Here is a 19249-nt window from a genome sequence, read left to right on the forward strand (position 1 = left end):
ACAAATAGATGTGTGGGTAGGGCTTCATAAGATAAAGTTTATAGTTCATAGACAGCCTATACATCAAAATGGAATTCTTTCTCAATTTTTTTTAATTTTCTACATCCATTATCTCTATTATTGATTTAAAAGAACACACACACTCCCATGCACACACGCACACACCCACCCACCCAGCAACACACACACACACACACATACACACACACACACACACACACACACACACACACACTTATTTCCAACTGGAGAACCTATTATTTTAAACCTTGATGTGAGCAGTTGGTAGTTACCTCATCAACATGTTACACATCTGGGAATCAGATACCTAAATGATCCACATGAGATGTTTAGTGAAGGAGGGCTGCCTTCCTTCTGGGTTTTCAAGAAGTGTGGTCCAGTTCCATTGATCTGCCTCAGAAAGCTTAACTACATTTCATGATATTTAATCAATAACACTTTTGAGGTAACCAGGAACATGAGTCCTTATCTTCTTATATTGTGAAGGTATTCTTTTATCTCCTTGAATTGGTAATCCAGGTAGTGACCTCAGTATCTTTATAAAAAGATAAATAAAAAATTAATACATAAATATTTTTAATATTAATTTATTATTTAATATTAATATTAATTTATAAAATTAAAAATTTATTTACATAGGTAATTTGCTACACAAAGTTGAAAATTTATATCCACCATTTCTTGAGTGGAGATCATCATGATTCCTATAGTGATCTTCTTTTTATTATTTTTTTTTATTGATATATTTTTTATTTACATTTCAAATGATTTCCTCTTTTTGGGTCCCACTCCCTGCCCTCTTAGAAGCCCTCTTCACTCCCCCTGTTCTTCCATTTACCCCTTCCCACTTCCCTGTTCTGTAATTCCCCTATATTCTTGCACTGAGTCTTTCCAGAACCAGGGGCCACTCCTCCATTCTCTTTGGACATCATTTAATTTGTGGATTATGTCTTGGGTATTCAAAGTTTCTAGGCTAATATCCACTTATCAGTGAGTGCATACCATGATTGATCTTTTGAGACTGGGTTACCTCACTTAGTATGATGTTCTCTAGCTCCATCCATTTGCCTAAGAATTTCATGAATTCATTGTTTCTAATGGCTGAATAGTACTCCATTGTGTAAATATACCACATTTTTTGTATCCATTCCTCCGTTGAAGGACACCTAGGTTCTTTCCAGCTTCTGGCTACTACAAATAGGGTTGCTATGAACAGTGGAGAATGTGTCCTTATTGCATGCTGAAGAATCCTCTGGATATATTCCCAGGAGTGGTATAACAGGGTCCTCAGGAAGTGTCATCCCCAGTTTTCTGAGGAACCGCCAGACTGATTTCCAAAGTGGTTGCATCATCTTGCAATCCCACCAGCACTGGAGGAGTGTTCCTCTTTCTCCACATCCTAGCCAAAACCTGCTGTCTCCTGAGTTTTTGATCTTAGCCATTCTGACTGGTGTGAGGTAAAAGCTCAGGGTTGTTTTGATTTGTATTTCCCTAATGATTTATGATGTTGAACATTTCTTAAGGTGTTTCTCAGCTCTCCGAAGTTCTTCATGTGAAAATTCTTTGTTTAGCTCTGTACCCCACTTTTTTTTAATTTTTTTATTCGATATAATTTATTTACATTTCAAATTATTTCCACTTTTCTAGCCCCCCACTCCCCGAAAGTCCCGTAAGCCCCCTTCTCTTCCCCTGTCCTCCCTCCCACCCTTTCCCACTTCCCCGTTCTGGTTTTGCCGAATACTGTTTCACTGAGTCTTTCCAGAAACAAGGGCCACTCCTCCTTTCTTCTTGTACCTCATTTGATGTGTGGATTATGTTTTGGGTATTCCAGTTTTCTAGGTTAATAACCACTTATTAGTGAGTGCATACCATGATTCACCTTTTGAGTCTGGGTTACCTCACTTAGTATGATGTTCTCTAGCTCCATCCATTTGCCTAAGAATTTCATGAATTCATTGTTTCTAATAGCTGAATAGTACTCCATTGTGTAGATATACCACATTTTTTGCATCCACTCTTCTGTTGAGGGATACCTGGGTTCTTTCCAGCATCTGGCAATTATAAATAGGGCTGCTATGAACATAGTAGAGCATCTATCCTTATTACATGGTGGGGAGTCTTCTGGGTATATGCCCAGGAGTGGTATAGCAGGATGTTCTGGAAGTGAGGTGCCCAGTTTTCGGAGGAACCGCCAGACTGCTTTCCAGAGTGGTTGTACCAATTTGCAACCCCACCAGCAGTGGAGGAGTGTTCCTCTTTCTCCACACCCTCTCCAACACCTGCTGTCTCCTGAATTTTTAATCTTGGCCATTCTGACTGGTGTAAGGTGAAATCTCAGGGTTGTTTTGATTTGCATTTCCCTAATGACTAATGAAGTTGAGCATTTTTTAAGATGCTTCTCCACCACCCGAAGTTCTTCAGGTGAGAATTCTTTGTTTAACTCTGTACCCCATTTTTAATAGGGTTGTTCGGTTTTCTGGAGTCTAACTTCTTGAGTTCTTTATATATATTGGATATTAGCCCTCTATCTGATGTAGGATTGGTGAAGATCTTTTCCCAATTTGTTGGTTGCCGATTTGTCCTCTTGATGGTGTCCTTTGCCTTACAGAAACTTTGTAATTTTATGAGGTCCCATTTGTCAATTCTTGTTCTTAGAGCATACGCTGTTGGTGTTCTGTTCAGAAACTTTCTCCCTGTACCAATGTCCTCAAGGGTCTTACCCAATTTCTTTTCTATTAGCTTCAGAGTGTCTGGCTTTATGTGGAGGTCCTTGATCCATTTGGATTTGAGCTTAGTACAAGGAGACAAGGTTGGATCAATTCGCATTCTTCTGCATGCTGACCTCCAGTTGAACCAGCACCATTTGTTGAAAAGGCTATCTTTTTTCCATTGGATGTTTTCAGCCTCTTTGTCGAGGATCAAGTGGCCATAGGTGTGTGGGTTCATTTCTGGATCTTCAATCCTGTTCCATTGATCCTCCTGCCTGTCACTGTACCAATACCATGCAGTTTTTAACACTATTGCTCTGTAGTATTGCTTGAGGTCAGGGATACTGATTCCCCCAGATTTTCTTTTGTTGCTGAGAATAGTTTTAGCTATCCTGGGTTTTTTGTTGTTCCAGATGAATTTGATAATTGCTCTTTCTAACTCTGTGAAGAATTGAGTTGGGATTTTGATGGGTATTGCATTGAATCTGTATATTGCTTTTGGCAAAATGGCCATTTTAACTATATTGATTCTACCGATCCATGAGCATGGGAGGTTTTCCCATTTTTTGAGGTCTTCTTCCATTTCCTTCTTCAGAGTCTTGAAGTTCTTGTCATACAGATCTTTCACATGTTTGGTAAGAGTCACCCCAAGATACTTTATACTGTTTGTGGCTATTGTGAAGGGGCTCATTTCCCTAATTTCTTTCTCAGCCTGCTTATCCTTTGAGTATAGGAAGGCCACTGATTTGCTTGAGTTGATTTTATAACCTGCCACTTTGCTGAAGTTGTTTATCAGCCGTAGGAGCTCTCTAGTGGAGTTTTTGGGTCACTTAGGTAGACTATCATGTCATCTGCAAATAATGATAGTTTGACTTCTTCCTTTCCAATTTTTATCCCTTTGACCTCCTTATGTTGTCGAATTGCCCGAGCTAGTACCTCAAGTACAATATTGAAAAGATAAGGAGAAAGGGGGCAGCCTTGTCTGGTCCCTGATTCCAGTGGGATTGCTTCAAGTTTCTCTCCATTTAGTTTGATGCTGGCTACCGGTTTGCTGTATATTGCTTTTACTATGTTTAGGTATGGGCCTTGAATTCCTGTTCTCTCCAAGACTTTAAGCATGAAAGGATGCTGAATTTTGTCAAATGCTTTTTCAGCATCCAATGAAATGACCATATGGTTTTGTTCTTTGAGTTTGTTTATGTAGTGGATTGTATTGATGGATTTCCGTATATTGAACCAACCCTGCATTCTCGGGATAAAGCCTACTTGATCATGGTGGATGATCGTTTTGATGTGTTCTTGGATTCGGTTGGCAAGAATTTTATTGAGTATTTTTGCATCGATGTTCATAAGGGAAATTGGTCTGAAGTTCTCTTTCTTTGTTGGATCTTTGTGTGGCTTTGGTATCAGTGTAATTGTGGCTTCGTAGAAGGAATTGGGTAGTGTTCCTTCTGTTTCTATTTTGTGGAATAGTTTGAAGAGTATTGGTGTTAACTCTTCTTTGAAGGTCTGGTAGAATTCTGCACTGAAACCATCTGGTCCTGTGCTTTTATTGGTTGGAAGACTTTCTATGACTCCTTCTATTTCATTAGGCATTATGGGACTGTTTACATGGTTTAGTTGGTCCTGATAATTTTGGTATTTGGTATCTGTCAAGGAAATTGTCCATTTCCTCCAGATTCTCCAGTTGTGTTGAGTACAGGCTCTTGTAGTAGGATCTGATGATTTTTTGGATTTCCTCAGTTTCTGTTGTTATATCTCCCCTTTCATTTCTAAGTTTGTTAATTTGGATACTTTCTCTGTGCCCTTTGGTCAGTCTGGCTAAGGGTTTATCTATCTTGTTGATTTTCTCAAAGAACCAGCTCCTGGTTTTGTTGATTTTTTGTTTGGTTCTCTTTGTTTCTACTTGATTGATTTTGGCCCTGAGTTTGATGATTTCCTGCCTTCTACTCCTCCTGGGTGAAATAGCTTCTTTTTGTTCTAGGGCTTTCAGGTGTGTCATTAAGCTGGTAATGTGTGCTCTCTCCATTTTCTTTTTGGAGGCACTCAGGGCTATGAGTTTTCCTCTTAGCACTGCTTTCATTGTGTCCCATAGATTATGTTACTTGCCCTTTTTCTCTTACTGCCCTAAGTATTCTTTCTTTGTTTAGTACATTTGGGGTTTTGATTATTATGTGACAGGAGGTATTTCTGTTCTGGTCCAGTCTGTTTGGAGTTGCGTAGGCTTCTTGTATATTCATGGGCATCTCTCTCTTTAGGTTAGGGAAGTTTTCTTCCTTAATTTTGTTGAAGATATTTGCTGGCCCTTTAACTTGTAAATCTTCACTCTCATCAATGCCTATAATCCTTAGATTTGGCTTTCTCATTGTGTCCAGGATATCCTGGATGGTTTGGGTTACAAGCTTTTTGCATTTTGCATTTTCTTTAACTATTGAGTCCATGGTTTCTATGGTATCTTCGGCATCTGAGATTCTTTCTTCTATCTCTTGTATTCTGTTGCTGATATTTGCATCTATGGTCCCTGATTTCTTCCCAAGGTTTTCTATCTCCAAAGTTGTCTCCCTTTGTGCTTTCTTAGTTGTTTCCACTTCTGCTTTTAGATCCTGGAAGTTTTTGCTCAGTTCCATCATTTGCTTGTTTGTGTTTTCCTCTAATTCTTTAAGAGATTTTTGTGTTTCCTCTTCATGACTTCTGCCTGTTGATCAAAGTTCTCCTGTATTTCTTTAAGTGATTTTTGCGTTTCCTCCTTATTGGCTTTTGTATTCTCCTGAATTTCTTTCAATGATTTTTGTGTTTCCCTTGTAAGGGCTTCTAATTTTTGATTCATTTTCTCCTGAATTTCTTTAAGTATGTCCTTCATGTGTTCCTGTACCAGCATCATGACCAGTGATTTTAAATCCAAATCTTGTTTTTCTGGTGTGTTGGGGTATCCAGGACTTGCTAAATTTGGAGAACTGGGTTCAGATGCTGCCATAATGCCTTGGTTTCTGTTAGTAACGTTCCTACATTTGCCTTTAGCCATCTAGTTCTCCCAGGTGTTAGATGGTCTTATTGTCACTGGCTGGTGCTTCAACCTACTGTGGATCTTTAAGATTATCTCTGCTACACTGGATGACTGGGTTTCCTCTGGCACAGATTATTGATATTCTGCCTTTCTCTTTTGTGCCTTTGGGGAGCCATTCTCAGTCTTGCCTCAAGCAATGTTATACTTAGGTTGTCAAGGTCAACCAGGTGTTCTCTGTCTGCTCTATTACGAAGCGAAGATGTTGTGGTGGGGGTCACTCCCTCTGTTGATTCTCACATAAGACACAGGTCCTGCGATGGACTAGCTTGCAGACGAACCTCCTGGCTTGCAGATGAAGTTCCTGAGTGCAGGCAGAACCCTGGAGGTTTGCACCACCAGAAATCTAAACTCAGGGTGGTACAGTACCTAGTGACCCTTTTTTGTCCCGGCAAGCAGCGAGTATGGCCGCGGGGCTTCTCTCCTTCCACAGCTCACTGGGCAGGACACAGGCCCTGTGCCCGGAGGGCTGGCAAACAAACCGCTTATGTGCTCAGTTCCTGAGTGCAGGCAGACCCCTGGCAGTTTGCACCACCAGAGATCTAACCTCAGGATGATGCAGTACCTAGTGACCCTTTTCTGTCCCGGCAGGCAGCGAGTATGGCTGCGGGGCTTCTCTCCTTCCTCAGCTCTCTTGGCAGGACACAGGCCCTGCGCCCAGTGGGCTGGCAGACAAACCCGCCTATGTTCTCAGTTCCTGAGTACAGGAAGACCCCTGGCGGTTTGCACCACCAGAGATCTAAAGCTCAGGGTGATACAGTACCTAGTGATCCTTTTCTGTCCCTGCAGGCAGCTGGCTGTCTTTCTTTGTAAACTGATCTTTTATTATAAGTTTACTACTATAAAAAATAAATAAGTTTACTACTACTACTACTACTACTACTATTATTATTATTTTTATTACTATTACTTTGCTTACTTGCCTTATACCCTGCTTATACCTTTCCCAGTCACCTCTGCCATAATGTCTCCCCTATCCAACATTCTCCAATTCCTTCTCTGCTCAGGTGGGGGCCTCCCTGGCTATTTCTTTACCATGGCACTTCAAATCTTCATGAAGCCAGGTATATCTCCCACTGAGGCCAGACAAGTCAGGCCATCTAGAAGAATATATCTCACATATAGACAAATGTTTTCTTTTTAAACTGAACCCTCTCCAATTGTTTGAGATCTATATGCAAACCAAGTTGTACATCTGCTACATATGTGCAGGGGAGCGTAGGTCCAGTCCATGTTGGTTAGTTTAGTGGTTTGGGATCTGAAAGCCCCAATGGCCTAGGTTAGTTGATTTTGTTTATATTCCTGTATAGTTCCTATTCCCTTCCTGGGCTACAATCTTTCCTCCTAGTCTTCCAAAAGAGTCTCCACGCTCCATTCCCTGTTTGGCTGTGAGTGTCTACATATGTCTGATTCAGTTGGTGGACAGAGTCTCTCAGAACATAGCCATGACTCCTGTCTACAAGCATAGCAGAATATCATTAATAGTGTCAGGAATTGGTGCTTGCCTATGGGCTGGGTCTCATGGTTGGAAAGGTAATTAATAGGGCATTCCCTTAGTCTCTGCTCCATCTCAAAAAGATACTCTCTAACAAAAAATTTCAAATCCTGAAAATCCAGCTAAGAAAATACATTCAGTATTCACAGAAAAATTCAGTTTGAGACATCAAGAATATTTTCAAATAAATGTAAACATCTAAAATGTAAGACAGAATAATTTTAGACATGATTTATTATTTAATAGTCATGTCTATGACTGATTACTTTCAACTGTATAATCTTTACTTTATGCTTCATACATGTTCTACTTTCTCTTATTTATGTCTGTATTTTATCCCATCCTCTTTGAATTCTCACTTAATCAATCTTATTTTGAGGCTGGTCTTTATTTTTTAATAACCGCTATTTTATTATATTTACTGTTTTAATTAGTAATCATTTTGAGTGATTGGCTAATCTTGTAAGAAGAGAGAATATGAGTTCATATTTATAAGGCAAATAACAGAGAATAGAACCACATGAAATAAGTTCAATTATATATTAACAAGTGATTAATTAGGAATGATTGTTATTTAATTAGTGTGAAAATATATATTGATACGTGCTTTTGAAAAGTTGAATATTTGCTCCCTGCCAGGACAGAAAAGTGTCACTAGGTACTATATCACCCTGAGCTTTAGATTCCTGGTGGTGCAAACCACCAGGAGTCTGGCTGCTCCAAAGAACTGAGCACATAAGAGGTTTGTCTGCCAGTACACCAGGCATGGGGCTTGTGTCCTGCCCAGAGAGCAGCGGAGGAAGAGATTTCCCATGGCCATATTTGCTGCCTGCCAGGACAGAAAAGGGTCACTAGGTACTGTATCACCCTGAGCTTTAGATCTCTGGAGGTGCAAACCACCAGGGGTCTGCCTGCACTCAGGAACTTAGCACATAGGCAGTTCATCTGGAAGCTGGTCGGTCAAGGGACCTGTGTCCTACGTGAGAATCAACAGAGGGAGTGACCCCCACCACACCATCTTCCCCCCATAACAGTCAGAGAACACCTAGTTCACCTTGACAACCCAAGTATAACATCGCTTGAGGCAAGACTGAGCAGGGCTCCAAAGGCACAAAAGAAGAAGGCAGTATATCAGTAATCTGTGCCAGAGGAAACCCAGTCCTCCAGTGTTGCAGAAATAATGTTAAAGATCCACAGTAGGTTGAAGCACCAGCCAGTGACAATAAGACCATTTAACACCAGGGATAACTAGATGGCTAAAGGCAAATGTAGAAACGTTACTAACAGAAACTAAGGCATTAAGGCAGCATCTGAACCCAATTCCCCAATAATAGCAAGTCCTGGATACCCCCAACACACCAGAAAAACAAGAATTGGATTTAAAAGCACTGGGAAGGATGCTGTTAGAGGAAAATATGAAGGACATAAATGAATCTCTTAAAGAAATTCAGGAGAAAAATGATCAAAAGCTAGAAGCCCTTACAAGGAAAACACAAAAATCACTTAAAGAAATTCAGGAGAATATGGGTCAGAATTTAGTAGCCAATATGGAGGAAATGCAAAAATCACTTTAAAAAAAATACAAGAGACGTTTGATCAACAGGCAGAAGTCATGAAAGAGGAAACACAAAAATCCATCAAAAGAATTAGAGGAAAACACAAACAAGCAAATGACAGAACTGAGCAAAAACTTCCAGGATCTAAAAACAGAAGTAGAAAGAACTAAGAAAGCACAAAGGGAGGCAAATTGGAGATAAAAAACCTTGGGAAGAAATCAGGGACCATAGATGCAAATATGAGCAATAGAATACAAGAGATAGAAGAAAGAATCTCAGATGCCAAAGATACCATAGAAAACATGGACTCAACAGTCAAAGAAAATGCAAAGTGCAAAAAGCTTGTAACCCAAAACATCCAAGAAATCCAGGAGACAATGAGAAAGCCAAATCTAAGGATTATAGGCATGAGAGTGAAGATTTACAAGTTAAAGGGCCAGCAAATATCTTCAACAAAATTAAGGAAGAAAACTTCTCTAACCTAAAGAGAGAGATGCCCATGAATATACAAGAAGCCTACACAACTCCAAACAGACTGGACCAGAACAGAAATACCTCCCATCACATAATAATCAAAACCCCAAATGTACTAAACAAAGAAAGAATACTTAGGGCAGTAAAAGAAAAATGGCAAGTAACATATAAAGGAAGACCTATCAGAATTACACCAGACTTCTCACCAGAGATATTAAGCTTCTTTCATCAAATCCAAAGAAGATAACCACACAAGTATAAAATTAAAATAAAAATGATAGGAAGCAATAATCACTACTCCTTAATATCTCTGAACATCAATGGAGTCAATTCCCCAATAAAAAGACATAGACTAACCGACTGGTTACATAAACAGGACCCTACCTTTTGCTGCATACAGGAAACATACCTCAGTGTCAAAGACAAAAGCTACCTTAGAGTAAAAGACTGGAAGACAATTCTACAAGCCAATGGTCCCAGGAAACAAGCCGGAGTTGCCATTCTAATATCAGATAAAATTGACTTTCAACCTAATGTCATCAAAACAGACATGGAAGGTCATTACTTGCTGGTCAAAGGAAAAATCCAACAAGAAGAACTCTCAATCCTGAACATCTATGCTCCAAATACAAGGGTGCCCTCATTCATAAAAGAAACTTTCCTTAAACTCAAAGCACACATTGCACCTAACACAATAATTGTGGGTGATTTCAACACTCCACACTTACCAATGGACTGATCAGGAAAACAGAAACTAAACAGGGACACAGTAAAACTAATTGAAGCTTTGGTCCAATTGGATTTAACATATATATATATAACTTTTCATCCTAAAGCAAAAGTATATACCTTTTTCTCAGTACGTCATGGTACCTTCTCCAAAATCGACCATATAGTTGGTCACAAGACAGAACTCAAGAAATATAAGAAGATTGAAATAATTGCATGCCTCCTGTCAGATCACTATGGAGTAAAAGTGGTGTTTAATAACAATAAAAACAATAGAAAGCCCACATACACATGGAAACTGAACAATATTCTAATCAATGATAACTTGGTCAAGGAAGAAATAAAGAAAGAAATCAAAGATTTTTTTTAGAGTTTAACGAAAATGAAGGCACAACATACACGAATCTATGGGACACAAGGAAAGCAGTGCTAAGAGGATAGCTCTGAGTGCCTCCAAAAAAGAAATTGGAGAGAGCATACACTGGAAGATTAACAGAAGAACTGAAAGGCCTGGAACAAAAAGCAGCTAATTCACCCAGGAGGAGAAGAAGACAGGAAATCATCAAAGTCAGGGCTGAAATCAATCAAGTAGAAACCAAGAAAACCATACAAAGAATCAACAAAACCAAAAGCTGATTCTTTGAAAAAAATCAACAAGATAGATAAACCCTTAGCCAGACTAACCAAAGGGCATAGAGAAAGTATCCAAATTAACAAAATTCAAAATGAAAAGGGAGATATTACAACAGAAAACGAGGAAATTCAAAAAATCATCAGATCCTACTACAAAAGCCTGTACTCAACACAACTGGAGAATCTGGAGGAAATGGACATTTTCTTAGACAGATACCAAATACCAAAATTAAACCAGAATCAAATAGAGCATTTAAATAGACCCATAACCCCTAAAGAAATAGAATGGGTCATAGATAGCCTTCCAACCAAAAAAATCACAGGACCAGATGATTTCAGTGTAGAATTCTATCAGACCTTCAAAGAAGACTTAACACCAATACTCTTCAAACTATTCCTCCAAATAGAAACAGAAGGAACACTACCCAACTCCTTCTTCAAAGCCACTATTACACTGATACCAAAACCACACAAAGATCCAACTAAGAAAGAGAATTTCAGGCCAATTTCCCTTATGAATATCGATGCAAAAATACTCAATAAAATTCTTGGCAACTAAATCCAACAACACATCAAAACGATCATCCACCATAATCAAGTAGGCTTCATCCCAGGGATGCAGGGATGGTTCAATATAAGGAAATTCATAAATGCTATCCACTACATAAACAAACTCAAAGAAAGAAACCTCATGCTGAAAAAGCATTTGACAAAATTCAGCATCCTTTCATGCTACAAGTCTTGGAAAGGACAGGAATTCAAGGCCCATATCTAAACATAGTAAAAGCAATATACAGCAAACGAGTAGCCAACATCAAACTAAATGGAGAAAAACTGGAAGCAATCCCACTAAAACAGGGACTAGACAAGGCTGCCTCATCTCTCCATATCTTTTCAATATAGTTCTTGAAGTCCTAGCTAGAGCAATTAGACAACATAAGGAGGTCAAAGGGATAAAAATTGGAAAGGAAGAAATCACACTATCACTATTTGCAGATGATATGATAGTATCTTAAGTGACCCAAAAAACTGTACTAGAGAACTCCTACAGATGATAAACAACTTCAGCAAAGTGGCTGGCTACACAATCAACACAAACAAATCAGTAACCTTTATATACTGAAAGGATAAGCAGAGTGAGAAAAAAATTAGTGAAATGACACCCTTCCCAATAGCCACAAACAGCATAAAGTATCTTGGGGTGACTCTAACCAAAAAAGTGAAAAACCTATATGACAAGAACTTCAGATCCCTGAAGAAGGAAATCGACGAAGATCTTAGAAAATGGAAAAATCTTCCATGCTTGTGGATTGGCAGGATTAATATAGTTAAAATGGCCATCTTGCCAAAGGCAATCTACAGATTCAATGCTATCCCCATAAAAATCCCAACACAGTTCTTCATAGAGCTGGAAAGAGCAATTCACAAATTCATCTGGAATAAAAAAAAAAAAAAATAAATAAAAAAATAAAAAAAAAACCCAGGATAGCTAAAACTATTCTTAATAGTAAAAGAACTTCAGGGGGATTCAGTATCCCAGACCTCAAAGTTTACTACAGAGCAATAGTGATAAAAACTGCATGTTATTGGTACAATATCAGGCAAGTGGATCAATGGAATAAGACTGAAGACCCAGAAATGAACCAACACAACTATGGTCACTTGATCTTCGACAAAGGAGCTGAAAGCATCCAGTGGAAAAAAGATAGTCTTTCCAACAAATGGTGCTGGTTCAATTGGAGGTCACAAAGCAGAAGAATGCGAATCAATCCATTCTTATCTCCTTGTACTAAGCTCAACTCCAAATTGATCAAGGACTTCCACATAAAACCAGACATACTGAAACTAATCGAAAAGAAACTGGGGAAGAACCTGGAGGACATGGGCACAGGGGAAAAGTTCCTGAATAGAACACCAATAGCTTATGCTCTAAGATCAAGAATTGACAAATCAGTAGCCTTCCTATACTCAAATGATAAGCAGGCTGAGAAAAAGAAATTAGTGAAATGACACCCTTCCCAATAGCCACAAACAATATAAAGTACCTTGTGATGACTCTGACCAAACAAATGAAAGATCTGTATGACAAAATCTTCAAGTACCTGAAGAAGGAAAGAGAAGAAGACCTCAGAAAATGTAAAAATCTGCTATGCTCATGGATTGGCAGGATTAATATAGATAAAATGGCCATTTTGCCAAAAGCAATATACAGATTCAATGCAATTCCCATCAAAATGCCAACTCAGTTCTTCATAGAGTTAGAAAGAGCAATTCTCAAATTCATCTGGAATAACAAAGAACCCAGGATAGCTAAAATTATTCTCAACAGCAAAAGAACTTCTGGGGGAATCAGTATCCCAGATCTCAAGCAATACTACAACAGTGTTAAAAACTGCATGGTAGACCACTGGCGGTTGGCAAGCGGATCAATGCAATAGAATTGAAGACCCAGAAATGAACCAACACACCTATAGTAAACAAAGGATCTTCGACAAAGGAGCTGAAAGCATCCAGTGGAAAAAAGATAGCTTTTTCAACAAATGGTACTGGTTCAATTGGAAGTCAGCATGCAGAAGAATACGAATCCATCCATTCTTATCTCCTTGCACCAAGCTCAACTCCAAATGGATCAAGGACCTCCACATAAAACCTGACACACTGAAACTAATAGAAAAGAAACTGGGGAAGACCCTTGAGGACATGGGCACAGGGGGAAAGTTCCTGAATAGAACACCAATAGCTTACGCTCTAAGATCAAGAATTGACAAATGGGACCTCATAAAACTACAAAGTTTCTGTACGGAAAGCACACTGCCAAAAGGACAAAATGTCAACCAACAGATTGGGAAAGGATCTTCACCAACCCTAAATCCGACAGAGGGCTAATATCTAATATATACAAAGAACTCAAGAAGGTAGAACCCAGAGAACCAAATAACACCATTAAAAAGTGGGGTACGGAGATAAACAAAGAATTTTCACATGAAGAACTTTGGAGGGCTGAGAAACACCTTAATAAATGTTCAACATCATTAATCATTAGGGAAATGCAAATCAAAACAACCCTGAAATTTCACCTTACACCAGTCAGAATGGCTAAGGTCAAAAACTCAGGAGACAGCAGGTGTTGGTGAGGATGTGGAGAAAGAGGAACACTCCTCTGCTGCTGGTGGGATTGCAAGATGGTGCACCCACTTTGGAAATCAGTGGGCATGACAGAAAACTGGGCATGACACTTCCTGAGAACCCTGCTATACCACTCCTGGATATACACCCAAAGGATTCTTCAGCATGCAATAAGGGCACATGCTCTACTATGTTCATAGCAACCCTATTTGTAGTAGCCAGAAGCTGTGAAGAACCAAGGTATCCCTCAACGGAGGAATGGATAAAAAAAAAAAAAGTGGTATATTTACACAATGGAATACTATTCAGCCATTAGAAATAATGAATTCATGAATTTCTTTGACAAATGGATGGAGCTGGAGAACATCATACTAAGTGAGGTTACACAGTCTCAAAAGATGAATCATGGTATGCCCTCACTGATAAGTGGATATTAGCCTAGAAACTTTGAATACCCAAGACATAATCCAGATATTAAATGAGGTCCAAAAAGAATGGAAGAGTGGCTCCTGGTTCTGGAAAGACTCAGTGCAACAGTATAGGGGAATACCAGAACAGGGAATTGGGAAGGGGTAGATGGAGGAACAGGGGAAGGGAAGAGGGCTTATGGGACTTGCGGGGAGTCGAGACCCAGAAAAGGGGAAATCATTTGAAATGTAAATAAAAAATATATCAATAAAGAAAAAAATCAAAAAAAGAATATTGAAGAAAATAGTAACCAAAAAAAAAAAGATTTATAAAAAAAATCAATTGCTGTAGAAGGAAAGATACCAAAAAATTTTTGACATCAGTTTTTTAAAAACTGGAAAACTACATGTTAAATTTACTTAGCCTATATTGCTTATACATATAAGAGATGTAATAAATATATATAAAAGGTAAAAAAGTTGAATATCTAAATATAAATTTCATACTTGCAGTTTTTCTCATTCCAATGCTTTTAATATTAAGGCTAATCACAGCAGGGATTTTATATTTGGTACTTTAGTCTCTACAGGTGATCATAAATGTACAAGTTTTATGGACAGGCAATAGGCTCTGTATGCCTGGGAGTCATTCTGAAAATTTTTGCCTAGGGATTTATTATTGCTAAAAGTCCTGAACAGTCATTTTCATGTCAACTATTAGATTTTATAGTGCTTTGCAGTAAGTGACTCTGGACAGTTTCTCTTTGTTCTCAAAGTATTATCAATTCTAAAGGAATTCATTGTAAGTAGACGACACTCATGTTATTTAAATGTCGGCTGGCAGTCATAGAAAATTTCTATTTTTATCATTCCATTTTCATTCATTCAGTGTTGGCTGAAGCTTATTTGAGATTCCTAGAAAATTTTATTTCAGAATTTCATCTCAGTTTTATACTATGAGACAACTAAGAGAAACATTTACAAACTGTCTAAATTATGCATAGTAATCAAGGTGTCACTTAAAAATGAACATCTAGTACCAAAATCTTCATATCTGGTCTTAAAATTTAGTCATAAATAATAAGAATTTTGACTACCAATAAAGTCATCCTTCCTATTACTCTGTTCTTTTTGGCATTTTTTTTCATCTGCCTGGTTATCTGATAGTGAAGGTATTACTGATGTTAGAAACAAAAAATAATTCTCCATTCAACTTCATTAATCATTAGGGAAATGCAAATCAAAACAACCCTAAGATATCATCTTACACCAGTCAGAATGGCTAAGATTAAAAATTCAGGAGACAGCAGGTGTTGGAGAGGGTGTGGAGAAGGAGGAACACTCCTCCACTGCTGGTGGGGTTGCAAATTGGTACAACCACTCTGGAAAGCAGTCTGGCGGTTCCTCCGAAAACTGGGCACCTCACTTCCAGAAGATCCTGCTATACCACTCCTGGGCATATACCCAGAAGACTCCCCACCATGTAATAAGGATACATGCTCTACTATGTTCATAGCAGCCCTATTTATAATTGCCAGATGCTGGAAAGAACCGAGGTATCCCTCAACAGAAGAGTGAATGCAAAAAATGTGGTATATCTACACAATGGAGTACTTCAGCCATTAGAAACAATGAATTCATGAAATTCTTAGGCAAATGGATGGAGCTAGAGAACATCATACTAAGTGAGGTAACCCAGACTCAAAAGGTGAATCATGGTATGCACTCACTAATAAGTGGATATTAACCTAGAAAACTGGAATACCCAAAACATAATCCACACATCAAATGAGGTACAAGAAGAAAGGAGGAGTGGCCCCTGGTTCTAGAAAGACTCAGTGAAACAGTATTCGGCAAAACCAGAACGGGGAAGTGGGAAGGGGTGGGTGGGAAGACAGGGGAAGAGAAGGGGGCTTACGGGACTTTTGGGGAGTGGGGGGATAGAAAAGGGGAAATCATTTGAAATGTAAATAAATTATATTGAATAAAAAAAAAGAAAAAAATAATTCTCCAGTGTCTCTTTGAAGACTGATGATCAAATTTTACTTTACTAAAATGGATAAGAAATTATTGAAACCTGAAAGCTGTTTGCTGTATATAAATATTTATTTTCAATTCGAGGTGAGGGTGTTTTACCCTGCCTGTGATGGTTCAGTTCCCAGAGAAAAGAAACAAACCATTATATTTAATAATAAGCCATTAATCAGCACTAGAGCTGGACAGATATGTACCCTCTAATCTATTTTATCCACTTCCCTGTCAATAACTCCCACAATGTGATTTGTCCTGTTCCACCTAGGCTGCATTTAACTCCAATTATCCAGCTCTCATGACCGTGTTTTCAAGATTCCTACTCCATGGCATCTTGTCCTCTTTTCATATTTTTCTTTTATGCCATGGTCTTGCCTCAGAACCCAATTCTGGAAACTGAAACTTTGCCTACCTCCCTTCTGCCCAGCTATAGGCTCTAAACATCTTTACTCAACCTGTAATTTTAAATTAAGAAATCAGGTCATATAGCATCATTTGATGTGTGTGGTGATTTCCTGGTCCCTTTGGGCAACAGGAACTTGAGGGCTGGTATTTAGCATTATAATACATACCAACAGATCAAACCTCAACAGCTATTTGAATTGTATCTAGGTATTGTAACTCTGATGCAACTCTTTAGTCAATAGAAATAATTGAGAAAATCTGACTACACTTTTTACCAAAGAATGTATGTTGACTGACATGTATCTACAAACATGCCAATTACATTGTCATGTTGGCTTTCTTGTAAGATCAAGAATTGATAAATGAGACCTCATAAATTTGCAAAGCTTCTGTAAAGCAAAGGAAACTGTCAATAGGACAAAATGGCAACCAACAGATTGAGAGTAGATCTTTACCAACTCTACATGTGACAGAGGGCTAATATCCAAATATATATATATAGTTATAGTTATAGTTATATATAGTTATAGTTTTATATATAGTTATATATATATAGTTATATATATGTTAGTTATATTGTATATATAGTTAGTATATATAGTCAGTATATATAGTATACTAAAGAAGTATATATATATATATATATATATATATACTAAAGAAGTTAGACCCCAGACAATAAAATAACCTTATTTAAAAAAATAGGGTACAGAGCTAAACAAGGAATTTTCAACTGAGGAATACCAAATGGTTTAGAAACATCTAAAGAAATGTTCAACACCCTTAGTCATCAGGGAAATGCAAATCAAAACAATCCTGAGATTATACCTCACACCAGTCAGAATGGCTAAGATCAAAACTCAGTTGACAGTAGATTCTGGTGAGGATGTGAAGAAAGAGGAACACTCCTCCATTGCTGGTGGGATTTTAAGATGGTATAACCACTCTGGAAAGCAGTCTAGTGGTTCTTCAGAAAATTGGACATAATATTACCTGAGGACCCAGCTATACCACTCCTGGGCATATATTCAAAAGGTGCTCTAACATTTAACAAGGATGCATGTTCTACTGTGTTCATAACAGCTTTATTTATAATAGCCAGAAGCTGGAAAGAATGTCCCTCAACAGAGAAATGGATACAGAAAATGTGCTACATTTACACAGTGGAGTACAACTCAGCTATTAAAAACAATGAATTAATGAAATTCTTGGGCAAAGGGATAGAACTAGAAAATATCATCCTAAGTGAGGTAACCCAATCACAAAAGAACACACATGGCATGCACTTATTGATAAGTGGATATTAGCCCAAAATATTGAAATACCAAAGATACATTTTTTGAGGTCTTCTTCCATTTCCTTCTTCAGAGTCTTGAAGTTCTTGTCATACAGATCTTTCACATGTTTGGTAAGAGTCACCCCAAGGGCACTTTATACTGTTTGTGGCTATTGTGAAGGGTGTCATTTCCCTAATTTCTTACTCAGCCTGCTTATCCTTTGAGTATAGGAAGGCTACTGATTTGCTTGAGTTGATTTTATAACCTGCCACTTTGCTGAAGTTGTTTATCAGCTGTAGGAGTTCTCTAGTGAAGTTTTTTGTTTCACTTAGATAGACTATCATATCGTCTGCAAATAATGATAGTTTGACTTCTTCCTTTCCAATTTGTATCCCTTTGACCTCCTTGTGTTGTCTAATTGCCCGAGCTAGTACCTCAAGTACAATATTGAAAAGATAAGGAGAAAGGGGGCAGCCCTGTCTAGTCCCTAATTTTAGTGGGATTGCTTCAAGTTTCTCTCCATTTAGTTTGATGTTGGCTACTGGTTTGCTGTATATTGCTTTTACTATGTTTAGGTATGAGCCTTGAATTCCTGTTCTTTCCAAGACTTTAAGCATGAAAGGATGTTGAATTTTGTCAAATGCTTTTTCAGCATCCAATGAAATGACCATGTGTTTTTTTCTTTGAGTTTGTTTATGTAGTGGATTGCACTGATGGATTTCCGTATATTAAACAATCCCTGCATCCCTGGGATAAAGCCTACTTGGTCATGGTAGATGATCGTTTTTATGTGCTCTTGGATTCGGTTGGCAAGAATTTTATTGAGTATTTTTGTATCAATGTTCATAAGGGAAATTGGTCTGAAGTTCTCTTTCTTTGTTGGATCTTTGTGTAGTTTTTGTTTCAGTGCAATTGTGGCTTCATAGAAGGAATTGGGTAGCGCTCCTTCTGGTTCTATTTTGTGGAATAGTTTGAAGAGTATTGGTGTTAGGTCTTCTTTGAAGGTCTGATAGAATGCGAATTGAGCCATCATTGTCTCCTTGTACTAAGCTCAAATCGAAATGGATCAAGGACCTACACATAAAGCCAGACACTCTGAAGCGAATAGAAAAGAAACTAGGGAAGACCCTTGAGGACATTGGTACAGGGGGAAAGTTTTTGAACAGATTACCAATAGCGTATGCTCTAAGATCAAGAATTTACAAATGGGACCTCATAAAATTACAAAGTTTCTGTAAGGCAAAGGACACCATCAAAAGGGCAAATCAGCAACCAACAAATTGGGAAAAGATCTTCACCAACTCTACATCATATAGAGGGCTAATA

This window comes from Apodemus sylvaticus, chromosome 8, assembly GCF_947179515.1.
Source record: "Apodemus sylvaticus chromosome 8, mApoSyl1.1, whole genome shotgun sequence".
Classification (NCBI taxonomy): domain Eukaryota; kingdom Metazoa; phylum Chordata; class Mammalia; order Rodentia; family Muridae; genus Apodemus; species Apodemus sylvaticus.